We start from the raw sequence: 13680 nt of genomic DNA, 5'->3' as shown, positions 1-13680 counted from the left end.
GGTTAAATAAAATAGGCAGAGAGAGACAGAGGGGGAGAGGGAGGGAGAGATGCGTTGATCCTCATCTCAGTGGTTCACCCCCAAAACACAAGACTTCCTATTGTACACAGATTTAGGGACAGAAATATAAACTTGAAAATACAGGCTAATGATGGAACATCCACACACACACACATATATATATTATATATGCAGAGAGAGAGATAGAGAGAGAGAGAGAGAGGCACACAGAGACATATGTTGTTATTAACATGTGGGTGTACTGTACCTTTAAGAAAGTTAAAAGCTAGCAGAGCTACCTGACAGCAGCAAGTTTTCTGAACAAGATACAAAGTAATGTGGCCCATGTAACTGGTTGCTTGGAGACAAAAGCAAATTCAAATTAGGCCAATCAGATTATATCATGACCCAAAAACTGCCAAATTCCAATCAAGTTTAAATTTAATATATTGACAACCTATGCTTTGTCGATATAAGACCGGGAAAATTTGAAAAAATGAGGTTGATCTGCCAAGCCACTAACAGATGCAGACTGCCCAGAGAATAGTTCGCTTAAAGGTAAATTGACTGATCACAGACCTGTGAAACCGAAACCCTAAGAAGAGGACATGAAGGCAAAGAAAGATATAAGGAGAAGATTCGATTGTTGAGTGGTTTTTTTGCATTTTTGGTAAATCTTAATCGCTGTTGTGGATGGCGTTATTGTAGACGTGGAATGAAAAGATAGGTTAGGTAAACAGTTGTAAGTTAATTATTCTCTCTTCCACATTTCGAAATCAAGTTCTTAACTTTTACTTTAAATAGTGACCTTTGGGGTAGTTTTTGCACTCTCAAACTTTCACGGACTACCACACGGGGTAGCACTTCGCTGTGTTGCTGGGTTAAATTTGTCATAACAGTTTGAACTGATTTGGATAGATTTTAATAGATTCATTGTTATGGAAATCCAAGCAGTTTTAAACATGGGTAAACTGTCCTCGATCTTAAAATAAAACACAGGAGAGAAGATTCGTTTATTTCCGTTGCCTCGTGGTTGGTTCAATTAAAAGTGACAGAAACGGCTCTTAAAATAGCTGAAGACAGTCTGGGATTTGAATATGATTCTCAACGTTGCCAAGAAAGATTAGAGGGAAAGAAAGACGCCATGCGTTTAGAATTAGCAAATAAGATATATTTGGGTTTCGCAAAGAACAAAAGTAAGGGAGCAATTGTAATAGAATTACTCAAACACTGAGATATATCAGATAAACAGGGAAATGCAGTAGAGGTGGAAAACAAAAGTTGCAATTGAGGAAAATGGATTGAGCAGATAAACAAAGACAGGAAAGAGAGTGAGAGAATCTCAGCTGATCAAAGAAACAGAAGAAAAGGAGAGAGAAAGAAACAGAGCAGAGATAGAAAGAGAGTGGGGAAAAAGAAATCGAGACAATGTTCTCAGCTGAACAAAAATAGGGAGAATTTGAACTTGACAAGTTGTGAATTAGTCAGCACAGTCAAGTTCATTGGATGGAGATTAAAAGAGAAGGTCGCGTTATATAGGAGTAAGTCAATACTCTGGCAGATTTTGATGAGAAAAATGTTGAAGCCGTCTTTAATTCATTTAAAAAATTGGCTCGGCAGATGGTGTGGTCGGAGGATTTATTGGTAATGCTCGTTCAGACTAAACCGATAGCAGAGCTGGTTAAGTAATTCGCTTATGAATTGGTATCAGAAACATATATACAGCATCTCAGAAACAAAACGTAAACAGGTCAGACTAATATGCTGCTCGAAAGAATTAAACACAGATATTTTGAGAGGTGAGTGCCTGCTTTAAAAATAGATAACACCGTTGACGCTCTGCGAGTGATTATTCTGCTGGAGGAATTTAAAAAGTCATTCCCAGAGACGGTCAGAATTCATATTGAGGAACAGAAATTTGAGGAAGTGAGAAGGGAGGCAGAATTAGCAGATGAACACATGTTTGTGTTTAAGGCAAGCTTCCAACCAGAATTTCGTTCTGCAGGCACAGAAGTTCGTAAAAGAAAAGAAGATTCTACGCAACGAAAGAACGATTGGAGAACACTTGTTAGAATGTGCAATAGTGTAAGGAAGACCAAGAGGGTGAAAAGATGGTGAAAGGCCTCAGGTATTTTCATTGCAATGGATTCGGACAGAGAAAATTACAGTGCTGGTGGTTTCAGAAATCTACTGGGAAAAAAAAGTTTTTGTTTTCACTGCCAGAAAGTGAGACATTTAAAGACACAGTGCTGTTTGCTAAAGAATTGCACAGTGGGAAAATACTTGGTAAAAACCGCTAACCCAGTGGCATTAGTGAAGGTGTTAAAGTAGAGCTCAAGACGAGCTGAGGAGCTGCAGAAGAGAGCCCAGCTGAGGCAGTGGCTGAGTATGGATTAGTACATTATCTCTATAAAGAATTCTGCTCTTTGGGTAAATTTTACTCAGAAAGAACGGGTGGTGAAGGAAAAGCTGTTATAATTTTGATTGTTGCAGGATCTAACCATTTGCTCGTAGTCAGGGATAAGTGAATATGCACTCTTTCTGATCTGTTACACAAGAGTTTGGTAAATCTTTGGATAGATGGGCAGAAAGTTAGCGTTCCCCGATGTCAGATTAGATTGGAATGTCAACTCAAGCCTGCAGAAGTTACAGTGGGAGTGATCGACACCGTGTCAGTTCCAGGAATTCAGTTTTTCCTTGGGAATGATTTGGCAGATTCCAAAGTACGAGGCACACCCCTTGTTGTGAAAAAGCCCAAGGAAGACCAAAAAACAGGAGTTACAACAAAAATACCCTATTATTTCGCAGATTGTGCGGTAACCAGATCTCACTATCATAAGTTACAGCACCAAGTGAAAAGTAAAGAGAAAGATTAAGCAGGTGATTTTCGGTGAGCAGATACCCGTTAACCATAATGGTGCAGAAAAAAAAACCTGAACAGGTCAGACAGAATGGCTTAGTCCGGTGTGACGAAGAGCCATGCAACATCAAGACAAGATAACAAAAAATATGTATGTAAATGCGTACTCGAAAAATGAGGCAGAGAATATTCTGGAGCATAATTATCAGAAAAATAATATCCTAAGATGGAAATGGAGAACATGGCAGGTTTGTGCAGAAGACAAATGGGTCAAAGTACGTCGGATTATGTTGCCAGTTTCGTACAGACAGGAGGTGTTACCACCATTCTCTGTCAGGAAACCAACTTGCACACATTGTAAGTACTCGAATATAGTATTTCCAGTCAACATTTGGAAAGACAGAGTCCCCCACAATAACGACACTATTACAGCCGCTCCTACCCAGAAGAATATTTGCTTTCTTTTCCTCGACATCTCTGGGTCTATTCGAAGGCCTTTCAAAATCTCCCAACAGGGTGACTTCTCCTTTCCCGCTTCCAATTACAACACATACTACCTCAGTAGACGAGTCCTAAGATGCCCTTTCTTCCATTTTAGCACTGTCCTTGACGATTAATGCCACACCTCGCCTCTTTCACCACCTTCTCTCTTCACTCATCTTACTGACCCATCTATATCCCGGAAAATGCAACAACCATTCCTGTCTCTGCTCTATCCACGTCTCCACAATGTCGACGTCTCAGGTACCAACCCATGCTACAAGTTCAAATATCTAATTCTGGATGCTTCTGACGTTGAAGGAGACACACTTCAAAACACCTTCCTGCTTGCCGGAGAACTTTTCCGACATGAAAACTCATTTCTACCGTCACTACACTAAACCTCTTCGACACTGGATGTACACTTTAGATTCCCACACACCTGTTGAATTAGTTGAAACTCTCCCGAAGAGAATTTGCAAATTTCACCCTCAGGATATTGGTACCCCTCTGTTTCAGGATTAGACAATACTCCTGTCCCAGCTACACCACAATTAGTCCCAACTATTCAGGTATCCGAAAACCTGCCTCCTGCACCATCCCTGTAGCCACGTTTTCATCTCTTCTCTCTCTCCCCACTCCTCGCCTCGCTCGCACGAAGCACGGGCAAAATACCAGCGACAACAGCTCTGCTTGTTTTCGTACTCAGCTTCCAACCTCGCTCACTGAATTTCTGTCTTAAATTATCATGCCTTTTCCTACCTTATCGTTCATACCCAAATGCACCACGACTTTGGGCTGCACTCCCTCCCCTGAAGGATCCCGAATTGATGATCCGAATCATCACAAACTGGTATCTGGAAAGCAACACATCAAATGTGAATCTTTCTTGTCTGTGTTGGTTAGTCTTTGAAATGTAGCTGGCATATTTATCATATCAAACAATCCTAATATAAAGTGGCACATTCTACTCAGTGTCACAAACGTCTAGATAAACGTACCTGCCACAATTCCCTGAGTAAGTCGAGGTTGACGAGGTTGAAATAAATGCATTAACAGCTCAACACTTCCCTATTAATTCACACATCTCTGCCGATGCGGTTTTAACACATTTTGAGCATGACAATTTTCCTCCGGATGGTATCTCAATAATTTATTCAATTTTTTTTCAACTTCCTCATTGTCCAATTTATTTACAGCATTGCCTAAATCATAATAACGTAAACCCAGTTCTTTATTCTGGGTTATTAACAGTAACACGTTCTCATTTCTTCTTTCTTCGATTTCATTGTACCTTCTAAGTGTCTACACATGACAGACCATGTGAGATTTGTTCCTCATTGACGTTCTTATCAAACCGTCAGCTCAATCAATTTCCTTTCGAATAATTTGGTCCACTCATCCTTAGCTTCAAATGTGCACCTATCAGTACGGGCGATACTAATACTTCGTCTTCACTTGCCAAATTAAGAACATTGATTTATTCTCTGCATACTGTTTTTACACATGTTGTGCTACTTCCTACTGCTGTCTAAACAATTCAAACCTCGAATTAATCTTTCGCAAAAAGCTGATACACAATTCAAAGTTGTGATCTCTGAACACGTGCGCTCTAATGTTTTCTTTAAATGTTAGTGGTCCCCTCACCTCATGAGCAAACACTCATGCCAATGGAGAAAATTCAGTTGACTTGTTAAGTGCATACCTAATTGCTAAAATTACAAATGGAATGCCTGCATCCCAATCATCTGGATAGTCTCCAATTTAAGCCCTCAACATATTCTTGAAAGTTTGAGTACGCTTTACTAATGCACTTTGACTTTCTGCTTGATACGCGATGAAATTGAATTCTTTCATTTGTAACCTATCCAAATCTTCCATGAATAAGTTAGCTAAAAATTTTGACACTTGGTCCATTATTTTTATGTCAGTAGTCCACATCCAGATGAAACGAAATGAGTAAGTTTGGAACAATCCTTTTCACTGTGATAATGCATAACAGAATAGTTTGATAAAATCCAGTAAAACAAATCAAAATGGTCAATAACTACAAATTCCCACCTTTTGTATTTCAGACGAACATCCTAAAAAATAAATTAATACTCGCGTGAATGTTTCCTCAAATTTATTAAGGGTACTATTTTTGTCGTTGCTGAGGTTTGACAATGATCTGACACGTCTGACGTAGCCAACAAATTTCAACCACATCGTTAGCCAGACCAGAGAAATTAAAATATGTTGGCTTTGGCTTCAGATTTAATTTCTCCATAATGACGTCCTCTTGGTAATTCATGTGCTATCTATTTCACCCTCTTTCTATAACACATTAACAATACAATTTGGTGAACTTCTTTCCATTTTTTCTCCAACTGAAAATTCGATAATCGTCATTTCGACATCAAGACGATACTTTTCAAATAATAGCATAAGACCATAAGACATATGGGTGGAAGTAGACCTTAATTCCTTGTGACATCAAGAATTTATCAATATCTGCCTTGAAGACATTTAGCGCCCCGGCCTCCACTGCACTCCACGGCAATGAATTCCACAGGCCCACCACTCTCTGGCTGAAGAAATGTCCCCGCATTTCTGTTCTGAATTTACCCCCTCTGATTCTAAGGCTGTGTCCACGGGTCCTCGTCTCCTCGCCTAACAAAAACAATTTCCTAGCGTCCACCCTCTCCAGCCATGTATTATCTTGTAAGTTTCTATTAGATCTCCCCTTAATCTTCTAAACGCCAATGAATACAATCCCAGGATCCTCAGCCGTTCCTCATATGTTAGACCTACCATTCCAGGGATCATCCGTGTGAATCTCCGTTGGACACGCTCCAGTGCCAGTATGTGCTTCCTGAGGTTTAGGGACAACAACTAGACACAGTACTCCAAATGGGGCCGAACCAGAGCTTTATAAAGTCTCAGTAGCACAACAGTGCTTTTATATTCCAATCCTCTTGAGATAATTGACAACATTGCATTCACTTTCTTAATCACGGACTCAACCTGCATGTTTACCTTTAAAGAATCCTCAACTAGCGCTCCCAGATCCCTCTGTACTTTGGCTTTACGAATTTGTCACCGATTAGAAAGTAGTCCATGCTTGTATTCTTTCTTCCAAAGTGCAAAACCTCGCATTTGCTCACATTGAATTCCATCAGCCATTTCCTGGACCACTCGTCCAAACTGTCTCCATGCTTCTGCAGCCTCCCCACTTCCTCAGTACTACCTGTGTGTCCACCTAACATTGTATCCTCATCAAACTTCGCTAGAATGCCCCCAGTCCCTTCATCCAGATTATTAATATATAACGTGAACAACTGCGGCCCCAACACTGAACCCTGCAGGACACTGCTTGTCACCGGCTGCCATTCCAAAAAAGAACCTTTAATCCCAACTCTCTGCCTTCGGTCAGACAGCTAATCCTCAATCCATACCAGTAGCTCACCTCAAACACCATGGGCCCTCACCTTAATCAGCAGCCTCCCGTGTGGCACCTTTTCAAAGGCCTTTTGGAAGTCTAGATCGACCACATCCACTGGGTTTCCCTGGTCTAACCTACTTGTCACCTCTTCAAACATTTTGGAATACATTCAGATTCGCCTTCTGTGCATGCTTTTTGAAACAAAGTATTTAATTTATTTTCCATCTTTTCCTTGTAAATCATCGATTTTCACTGCATTCAAAATATCTACTGTTTCCTCTTTTGCTCTTGTTTTTGTTTTATCCAATATTGGTTGATCTGTCTGTGTGAGTTTTCTCCGAATTCTCTGGTTTCCTCCCACAATTCAAAAATATGCAGATTAGGTAAATTGGCCATGCTGAATTGCCCATCGTTTCAGGGATGCGTCGGTTAGGTCCATTCGCCAGGAGAATGAGATGGGAATGTGTTTGGGTGAGATGTTGTTTGCAGGGTCGGTGTGGACTTGTTGGACCAAATAGACTGCTTCCACATGTCGTGAGTCGATGATCCTAACTAACAGTTCCAATGTTGGAACGTTCCACGAAACCTTTGGAAAAGGCTAATTCAATATCAATAGGTGAAACACTATCAATATCAATTCAATAGGTGCAACACTTGCGCCCACACCTCCCCCCTCACTTCTCTCCAAGGCCCCAAAGGAAACTTCCATATCCGCCACAGATTCACCTGCACCTCCACCCACATCATCTACTGCATCCGCTGCAGCCGGTGTGGCCTCCTCTATATTGGGGAGACAGGCCGCCTACTTGCGGAGCGATTCAGAGAGCACCTCTGGGCCACCCGGACGAACCAACCCAACCACCCTGTAGCACAGCATTTCAACTCCCCCTCCCACTCCACCGAGGATATGCAGGTCATTGGACTCATCCACCGCCAAACCACAACAACGCGACGGTCGGAGGAGGAGCGTCTTATCTTCCGACTGGGAACCCTCCAACCACAGGGGATGAACTTGGACTTCACCAGTTTCTTCATCCCCCCTCCCCCCACCTTGTCTCAGCCGAATCCCTCAAGCCCGGCACCGCCTCCCTGACCTGCAGTCTTCTGCTTGACCTCTCCGCCTCCATCCTACTCCGACCTATCACCCTCACCTTGACCTCTTTCCACCTATCACATTTCCAACGCCCCTCCTCCAAGTCCCTCCTCCCTACCTTTTATCTTCTCCTGCTGAACACTCTCTGCTCATTCCTGAAGAAGGGCCTGTGCCCGAAACGTCGAATCTCCTGTTCCCTGGATGCTGCCTGACCTGCTGTGCTGTTCCAGCAATAAAGTTTCAACTTTGATCTCCAGCATCTGCAGACCTCACTTTCTCCTAATTCAATATCATATATTGCTAGTCATGCATCTGCCAGAGAAACCAGCGTTTTGCTGTATTCGAGACACAAATAAGATCTTTGACATCCTGCTTTAGGACACCAGCAACTGCAAAAGGCTAAGACTAAAAGTTCTGATTCTGTGCCAGCTTGACACCGACCATTGAATCTGATGCAATTGTTCCGAATTGCAAAACAAAACGAGGCCTCAAAAGATCATTACTTTTTTGGCTTTGAGCATACTCACCTGCACCACTTTTTCAACGTTTCTTCATTATATTTAAAAAAATCTGGAAAAAAAACCTATCTTACGGCCATAGTGAAATCCGAGTGTTTTAACTAAAGGATCTCTACACAGAGTCGTACAATAGCAAGATCCGACTCCTTCACTCCAATCTGCTCCATGCTGATCTAAATATCAATTCACAGTAATCTCATTCCCTGAACTTGACACTAATACTCCTGAACGTTTCCTACCAATGTATTTGTTGAAATGCTTTTACTTGTTGTTAAAGAACCGCCCTCAGTCACTTTCACAGATATCTTATCCATACACATACCACCTTTTGCGTAAACCTGTTGCCCCACAGGTTCCCAATCATTCTTTCCCCTCTTACCTTAACCTGGTCTGTTCTCGTCCTCGGTTCCCAAACCGAAGGAAAGAACTGAGTTCATTCACACCATCCATTTCTTCCATGATCTTGCACACTTCTGCAAGATTCCCTACTACTCTCCAAAGTAAATGTCCCAGCTTGGCCATCCACGCCCTATAACTCAGTCCGTTGAGTCCTTGCTAACATCCTTGTAAATGTTTGCTGTAATTTCCAATTGAACATCCTTCCTGTAGCGAAGCGACCAAATCTGAATACAATACTCGAAATGTTGCGTCAGCGTCATCCTATACGATCACAACATAACTGACCGAATTCCTAACTCAATACGCTGACTGATGTGCCCAAAGCGTCCTTTATTAGCTATGTTGTTTGTCAGCTCGCACATCTGGTTGGTTTTTGTCAGACATTTCGGACACTTTTTATATGACGTCATTAGTGCTCAGTTGCCTCCTGTGAAGCGCTGTTGTCCGGTTCAGCTTCGAATTAAAGTGACTTTATTTCAGCTGTTTTCTGACTGCTGCTAGTGCTTTTATTTTTTGCAGAGATACGTGGCAAGGTCCAAAAGAATTGTTGGCACACTAACAATCCAGGCAAGTGGGAATTGTTTAACTACTGACAAATAGATAATGATAAGAGGCCAGTAATGATGTCTGCACCTGGCATATCTCTCAGGTAAGTCTGTAAGGGACCCATATTCAAGTAGATGGCCTCAGAACGATGTAATCAGGATTTCAAATGGCAGCAGATTAGAAGATTTCGTGACAATGTTTCTGATGAGATGAGATTTTTGCTGCAAACGCAGTGTCAATAATTGAAAGATCTCTGCCAATGTATCTTAAGAGCTTCTGCAAGCCCAGCCAATGGCAAGCTGAGTTGAATATATTGCTGCCTTTACCTGAGTGAACTGAACAGGTATTCTAATTAATTTTCAGAAAAAATAATCAGAATTCACAGCTTTGTATTTGAAACAAGTTGCCCTTTATTAACTGATGCATTGTACATTTCCAGATCCCGTAGGCTGAGAGCTGGCTACTAGAACACAGAACCTCTGACATTCCCATTTGTATAAGTCAGCCAGGACTTCCGATTGACCAGGCTAGTAATGGCTATTAGGAGACTCATTCGCTATATTATCCACCTAGCTGATCAAATCGCAATCACTACATTCCTCCCCATCTGAGATCTGGGATTTTGACCTGTTCTTTTATCTTTCGCTTCTACCGAGACATCTTTGCACCACGTCTGATTCATCTTACTCTCCGTCAGAGACTGGTGACTGGACCATAGTCCACCTCTTGAATCCATACCATCACGTTCTTCATGTGTAACAGCGTCGGGGCTGTGAGGTCTGATGTGTCCATTATCGCCTTAGAGATTTCTTTGATCATACAGTATCTGACAGCCTTTTCGGATGTTCTCAGAGGCCAAGGTATATTTTGCTGCTCCCTGTCTCCGTGATTTCGGCTTTCATGTGGTTCACGTCATTGTTCACGACTGACACTCCGACCCAAACTTTGTACATCACCGGACATGGCCTCAAGTTCACTATGCCTCTCAATAATGCAGGGCCATTATTTTGGTTTCTACACCAAAGCTTTCCCCCGATGTAAACTGCGTCTCTCGCTTACGATAGTATCACATATGTTATCTCTATTACTGATGCCTTTTCACACCCTTAACCCCCACTTCCTGCTTCGAAGCCCAGGTCCGGAAAGATCAGACGTATTCTTTTTGTGGAGACTTCTCCGCATGCACAACTCTGTTGGTGACGTGCCTTTAGTTGTGTGAAGGATGGACATATACTTAAACAGGAATCCAGACAGTTTGATATCAATTGAAGCTTTGGCTGCTTCCTTAAACGTGCCTTCAAAGTTTGGACTATTCGTTCAGCTAGACCATTGGAAAATGCATGATATGAAGCTGCCGTTACACGCTGAATGGTATTCAACTTTATCTTACTGGCAAATAATGGCCCATTTTCTGTGGCAAACAATTCTGGAAGTCTGGGTATTGAAAAAGATGTTCACAACTTTTCAATCGTCTTTTTCCTTTTTGCCGAATGATCTCTACACCCATCCACCCACTGTGAATGGGCGTCCACAAATAATTAAAAACATGGGACACATGAAAGGACCGACAGAGTCGGCGTCTAACTGAGATCAGCATTCATCTGGTTTCCACGAATGAAGAGAAATTCCTGGTAGCAATTCGATTCCTTGCTGGCACGGTGGGAATTGCCCCATAAACAAGAGCTACATCAGCATCCAAACTTGGCCGGCAGAGAGAATGACTCGCCAACAACTTCATTTTGGAGACCCCTGGATAACACCTGGAGCGATTCAGCCAGAATGAATCAACGACGTTTGCTCAGGACAATACCTCCTGCTCGCCATAATAAAACGTTGTACATTATGGTGATCTGTTCTCGCCGGGTCAATGAAAGTTTCAATTACAGTTATGATAACCATTGCTGAACCATTACAACCAGGTGCATTAGGTTGTCCATGGCAGGAATTTTTTATGTCCACAGTAGGATATTTTCAGCTTTTACTGGAGGGGTAAGTGAAGACTGCAGATGCTGGAAAGTCAGAATCGAAGCGTCTGCTGCAAACAGCACAGCAGATAAGGCAGTATCCGAGGCGCAGGTGAGTTGGCTTTTTCTGCAAAAGCCCATATTTCCTTCTCTTCGGTAGGTGCCAGACTTGCTGTGCCTTTCCAGCTCAAAACGTTTTGTCTATGAATGGAGGACTGCCCACAAAATGTGAAACTGTTCTTCGGAGGTCCTCTTCCTGTGGTGGTACCGCAACGGTGTCGTTGCGAGAGTGAAGTAGCACAATGCATTATCATTTGCCTATTAACTACTCGGACTGAGTTCCCACTTGTATTTGTATGCACTCAGAATAGGAGTCCACCAGTGAATTTGACTTGAATCTATGCGCAGCACAGTCCAATCCTCTTGAAGAAACATAACAGGGATTTGTGGTTCGTTGCTCTTACAAATTTATATCTGCAAAGGGGTCAGTGGAATTTTCTCACATTAATGATTACAACCAAACCTTCCTTCTCTCCACAGGCATACGCTCGTTCGGTATTAGCCAAGTTCTAGAAAATATACGCTAATGCTTGGTCCTGTCTGTTGCGCCATCAGTGAGCTGAAAATACCTCGATACCATATGGGGAGATATCGCATGTTAGCACCGCATCTGACTTGAAGTCGTAGCGTGCCAATAACTCGGACAGCGATAGCAGCTTCTCCACTTCCTCTTGGATAAACCTCTATATAGAATGCTGACATTTTTAACAGAAGATATAAGTTGGACACAGTTGGTGCCAGGTTATGTATGAGCTTTCTTCAATAAGTCAACACCCAAGGAATGACCTAAGCTGAAATGCAGGCGGAGAAGCTGAGGCACCTGTTTTGGCCCACACGTTATGTTTGAACTTGTTTACATGGTCTTTTTGTCTCCATAGCCGACGTCAATCATCTGGGGTGCCAGAAATATACAGTTTACCCTCCTAATGCGTGTACCCGCCTTGGAGAAAAGTTTAAACGTATCAAGTTCTCTGAATGTCCTTTATTTGTCTTCCCAATTATTAGCACATCATCCAGACAAATTACAACCTGTGTTGGACCTTGGAAAATGGTCCATCGTCCAGTGGAAAATGGCATAAGCTCAGTATAACCCAAAAGGCAGCCTTGTATACTGCTGCATGCCCTTAAGGTAATAATTAGGTAACCTCATCGATTTCTAATTGCAGCTACGAATAGCTCCTGTCCAGTAGCCCAGTTCTTTCCCCGCAACTCCAGTCAATTTTGACTTTAAGTCCTCGAGGCGAGGGATTGAGTGTTTATACAGCTACAAGACATGCTTACCGTCTGGTCGAAATCACCACAAAGGCATGCCAACGATGAGACTTTGCAATTGGTATAAATGGTGCTGCCTGTTCCAGAAACTGTACTGGTTACATGATTCCTGAGCTTTCTTGACTCCTTATTTCTGCCTCTACATTTACTTGCAAGGCAAATGGCGTTTGCAGAATCATTGACTTGATTCTTGGTCACGACTTAAAGTGGTCTAAACCACTTTGATAGCCCTTAGACCTTCATGAAAATCTTCCGGATATTTGAAGAGTACTTCAACCAAGCAGAAATTTGTCAATTAAACGCTGTTGAGCCAATCAAGTTTAACCTTTCTCAACCAATTGCACCCCATCAAGATTTGGCTCGAGGTATTCACGACAAACAGTGCTAAGTGAATCAACTGCTTTTCAAAAGAGACCAGAAACGAAATCGTACAGTTAATCTGCCAGGTTCTCTGATATAAATTCTCGGCCTTCTGAGATCTTAAGCAAATGTAATCGTTGCTGTACAAAGCAAGTCTTGTTTAAGACTGGGACCGTGACCTCCAAATATGGTCATGCTGGTATCGTTGTCCGTGCGAACTATGTGACCAATTAACCAGAAGTTTATTTCACTTTGTTCTGATTTCGATCTGCAAAACCATTTAACTGCACCAAGACAGTATTAGGTGCAATTTTCAGGACACACACGACCCTTGCTTATCAGTTGTCTTACTCAGGTCAGGGTGAGAGGGACACTTCTGATCTCTCGAGTTTACGTATCAACAGCAACTCCAATTTCGTCAGAGAACTTTGAGAAAATGCAACGTTTTGGTGAAGGTTTGACTTTATTTTGGTGTTTTAGTATGGGCTCACATATTATTTCTCGGTTCAGCATATGCCCTGAGTGAGGCAAAGCAATTATTTTTCATCTGCCACGATGATATTTGTGCAGTAAAAATAATGAATTCTTTCCACAAACTGGGCCAGGTCTTCGATCGCATAATCGAACGAGTCAAGTTCTGAAATAGTGGCATGACGACAGAAATTGTTACACCAACTCAAAAATAATTGTTGCGGGAAAATCTC

This window comes from Chiloscyllium plagiosum, unplaced genomic scaffold, assembly GCF_037043375.1.
Source record: "Chiloscyllium plagiosum isolate Xiang-an unplaced genomic scaffold, Cpla_swu_hap1 HiC_scaffold_37, whole genome shotgun sequence".
NCBI classification, from domain to species: Eukaryota; Metazoa; Chordata; class Chondrichthyes; order Orectolobiformes; family Hemiscylliidae; genus Chiloscyllium; species Chiloscyllium plagiosum.
This window is presented reverse-complemented; position numbering follows the sequence as displayed.